This window comes from Trematomus bernacchii, unplaced genomic scaffold (genome assembly GCF_902827165.1).
Source record: "Trematomus bernacchii unplaced genomic scaffold, fTreBer1.1, whole genome shotgun sequence".
NCBI lineage: Eukaryota > Metazoa > Chordata > Actinopteri > Perciformes > Nototheniidae > Trematomus > Trematomus bernacchii.
The window spans coordinates 5,695,473-5,699,626 of record NW_022987685.1 but is presented as its reverse complement, the minus strand read 5'-3'; the positions used below and the strand labels follow the sequence as shown (position 1 = coordinate 5,699,626).

At 46.4% G+C, this 4,154-nt stretch overlaps 1 long non-coding RNA gene across 1 annotated transcript; it reads right to left on the bottom strand.

Annotated features, from left to right (window-relative positions):
- Nucleotides 1-2,854: 2,854 nt before the first annotated feature.
- LOC117487919 lies at nt 2,855-3,488 on the bottom strand. Its single transcript, XR_004556460.1, has 3 exons — nt 3,271-3,488; nt 2,980-3,044; nt 2,855-2,889 (listed from the first exon to the last, which is right to left on the bottom strand). It is a non-coding gene; the product is annotated as an uncharacterized LOC117487919 (long non-coding RNA).
- Between the last annotated feature and the right edge of the window lie 666 nt (nt 3,489-4,154).

Below are 4,154 nucleotides of genomic sequence, written 5' to 3'. Positions count from 1 at the left end.
AGGGGCTGCAGTTGTAGGTGTAGCTGTAGTTGTAGGTTGCACTGTTGTCGGAGCAGCAGTAGTTGTAGGTGCTGCTGTTGTTGTTGCTTCAGTAGTAGGGCCTGCAGTTGTAGGTGAAGCAGTAGTTGTAGGTTGCACCGTTGTCGGAGCAGCAGTAGTTGTAGGTGCTACTGTTGTTGTTGCAACAGTAGTAGGGGCTGCAGTTGTAGGTGAATTAGTAGTTGTAGGTTGCACTGTTGATGGAGCAGCCGTAGTTGTAGGTGATACTGTTGTTGTTGCAACAGTAGTAGGGGCTGCAGTTGTAGGTGCAGCAGTAGTTGTAGGTGCTGCTGTTGTTGTTGCAACAGTTGTAGGGGCTGCAGTTGTAGGTGCAGCAGTAGGTGTAGGTGCTGCTGTTGTTGTTGCAACAGTTGTAGGTGCTGCTGTTGTAGTTGCAACAGTAGTAGGGCCTGCTGTTGTAGGTGTAGCTGTAGTTGTAGGTTGCACCGTTGTCGGAGCAGCAGTAGTTGTAGGTGCTGCTGTTGTTGTTGCTTCAGTAGTAGGGCCTGCAGTTGTAGGTGAAGCAGTAGTTGTAGGTTGCACCGTTGATGGATTAGCAGTAGTTGTAGGTGCTGCTGTTGTAGTTGCAACAGTAGTAGGGCCTGCTGTTGTAGGTGTAGATGTAGTTGTAAGTTGCACTATTGTTGGAGCAGCAGTAGTTGTAGGTTGCACTGTTGTCGGAGCAGCAGTAGTTGTAGGTGCTGCTGTTGTTGTTGCAACAGTAGTAGGTGCTGCTGTCGTATGTGCAGCAGTAGTTGTAGGTTGCACCATTGTCGGATTAGCAGTAGTTGTAGGTGCTGTTGTCGTAGGTGTAGCTGTAGTTGTAGGTTGCACCGTTGTCGGAGCAGCAGTAGTTGTAGGTGCTGCTGTTGTTGTTGCTTCAGTAGTAGGGCCTGCAGTTGTAAGTGAAGCAGTAGTTGTAGGTTGCACCGTTGTTGGAGCAGCAGTAGTTGTAGGTGCTGCTGTTGTTGTTGCAACAGTAGTAGGTGCTGCTGTCGTAGATACAGCAGTAGTTGTAGGTGGCACAGTTGTTGGATTAGCAGTAGTAGTAGTTGCTGCTGTTGTAGGTGTAGCTGTAGTTGTTGGTTGCACCGTTGATGGAGCAGCAGTAGTTGTAGGTGCTGCTGTTGTTGTTGCAACAGTAGTAGGTGCTGCTGTCATAGGTGCAGCAGTAGTTGTAGGTTGCACCGTTTTCGGATTAGCAGTAGTTGTAGGTGCTGCTGTTGTAGGTGTAGATGTAGTTGAAGGTTGCACTGTTGTCGGGGCAGCAGTAGTTGTAGGTGCTGCTGTTGTTGTTGCAACAGTTGTAGGTGCTGCTGTTGTAGTTGCAACAGTAGTAGAGCCTGCTGTTGTAGGTGTAGCTGTAGTTGTAGGTTGCACCGTGGTCGGAGCGGCAGTAGTTGTAGGTGCTGACGTTGTTGTTGCAACAGTAGTAGGGGCTGCAGTTGTAGATGCAGCAGTAGTTGTAGGTGCTGCTGTTGTTGTTGCAACAGTTGTATGTGCTGCTGTTGTAGTTACAACAGTAATAGGGGCTGCAGTTGTAGGTGAAGCAGTAGTTGTAGGTTGCACTGTTGATGGAGCAGCAGTAGTTGTAGGTGCTGTTGTCGTAGGTGTAGCTGTAGTTGTAGGTTGCACCATTGTCGGATTAGCAGTAGTTGTAGGTGCTGCTGTTGTAGGTGTAGTTGAAGGTTGCACTGTTGTCGGAGCAGCAGTAGTTGTAGGTGCTGCTGTTGTTGTTGCAACAGTAGTAGGGGCTGCAGTTGTAGGTGCAGCAGTAGTTGTAGGTGCTGCTGTAGTTGTTGCAACAGTTGTAGGGGCTGCAGTTGTAGGTGAATCAGTAGTTGTAGGTTGCACCGTTGTCGGAGCAGCAGTAGTTGTAGGTGCTACTGTTGTTGTTGCAACAGTAGTAGGTGCTGCTGTCGTAGGTGCAGCAGTAGTTGTAGGTTGCACCGTAGTCTGAGCAGCAGTAGTTGTAGGTGCTGCTGTTGTTGTTGCAACAGTAGTAGGGGCTGCAGTTGTAGGGGTAGCTGTAGTTGTAGGTTGCACCGTTGTCAGAGCAGCAGTAGTTGTAGGTGCTGCTGTTGGTGTTGCTTCAGTAGTAGGGCCTGCAGTTGTAGGTGAAGCAGTAGTTGTAGGTTGCACCGTTGATGGAGTAGCAGAAGTGGTAGGTGCAGCTGTTGTTGTTGCAACAGTAGTAGCTGCTGCTGTTGTAGGTGCAGCAGTAGTTGTAGGTTGCACCGTTGTCGGAGCAGCAGTAGTTGTAGGTGCTGCTGTTGTTGTTGCTTCAGTAGTAGGGCCTGCAGTTGTAGGTGAAGCAGTAGTTGTAGGTTGCACTGTTGATGGAGCAGCAGTAGTTGTAGGTGCAGCTGTTGTTGTTGCAACAGTAGTAGGTGCTGCTGTTGTAGGTGAATTAGTAGTTGTAGGTTGCACTGTTGATGGAGCAGCAGTAGTTGTAGGTGCTGCTGTTGTTGTTGCAACAGTAGTAGGGGCTGCAGTTGTAGGTGAATTAGTAGTTGTTGGTTGCACTGTTGATGGAGCAGCAGTAGTTGTAGGTGATACTGTTGTCGGAGAATTAGTTGTTGTAGGTGCTGCAGTCGTTGGAGCAGCAGTGGAAGCTATAAATGAGGAAAAAAGTAAAACAAACATTAATTTAAAAAAAGTATAATTTATTTTTATTTTTATTAAGTAGCACTCAGTATTTACTTACATATGCCATTAACGCTAATGGAGCTGCTTTCAATGTCGAATCCAACGACTGTTGCGTTGATCAAAGTGCTCGCAATCTCATTGTTATTAGGAGCGGATGTGCTTACAAATGAAACGTCAATGACGCTGATGATTGATCCGTTACTAAAGAAAGAGAAAATATTATATTGTTTGAAATATCAGATATAGGATCCTACTCTTTATTATAAAACCTTAATAGTCTTAAAAGATTACCTGAATGAAACAACATCTAGTGATTTGAAGGACGAAGGGAATGCGTTTTGGTAAACAGGTGTAAGCTGTAGAAACACAAAACAAAACATTTTTTTCACATAAACCTTTGCCTTGGAATTTACAGCTTTACTATATGACTTGATCTTTATTGGTCTTTCATCAATTTAATAATTCCTTATCATAGTATGGAAACTGGAGTAGGTTTCTCATATTTTGAGTGGGTGCTTTAGCTCTCTGATAACATAATGCAATAAGCGTTCTAGCAGATTTTATTTATATTGGAAAAGTTACCTGTTCCTTCACCAATGTAGCCCGACCTTTAAAATCATCAGAAGATGGATCCTGCAATTCAATAGTAAATGTGTCTAGGACAGAACGGAAAGTCACCCTTCTAAGGGCTATAGTAGTAGGTGCTGTAGTTGCAGATCGAGCCGTTGTAGGTGCTGCAGTTGTCAGGGCAACAGACGTAGGTGCAGCAGTTGTAGGTGCTGCTGTTGTTGTCGCAACAGTAGTAGGTGCTGCTGTCGTAGGTGCAGCAGTAGTTGTAGGTTGCACCGTTGTCGGAGCAGCAGTAGTTGTAGGTGCTGCTGTTGTTGTTGCAACAGTAGTAGGGGCTGCAGTTGTAGGTGAAGCAGTAGTTGTAGTTTGCACCGTTGTCGGAGCAGCAGTAGTTGTAGGTGCTGCTGTTGTTGTTGCAACAGTAGTAGGGGCTGCAGTTGTAGGTGAAGCAGTAGTTGTAGTTTGCACCGTTGATGGAGCAGCAGTAGTTGTAGGTGCTGCTGTTGTTGTTGCAACAGTAGTAGGGGCTGCTGTCGTAAGTGCAGCAGTAGTTGTAGGTTGCACCGTTGTCGGATTAGCAGTAGTTGTAGGTGTTGATGTTGTTGTTGCAACAGTTGTAGGTGCTGCTGTTGTAGTTGCAACAGTAGTAGGGGCTGCAGTTGTAGGTGAATTAGTAGTTGTAGGTTGCACTGTTGATGGAGCAGCAGTAGTTGTAGGTGCTGCTGTTGTTGTTGCAACAGTAGTAGGGGCTGCTGTCGTAAGTGCAGCAGTAGTTGTAGGTTGCACCGTTGTCGGATTAGCAGTAGTTGTAGGTTGCACCGTTGTCGGAGCAGCACTAGTTGTAGGTGCTGCTGTTGTTGTTGCAACAGTTGTAGGGGCTGCAGTTGTAGGTGAAG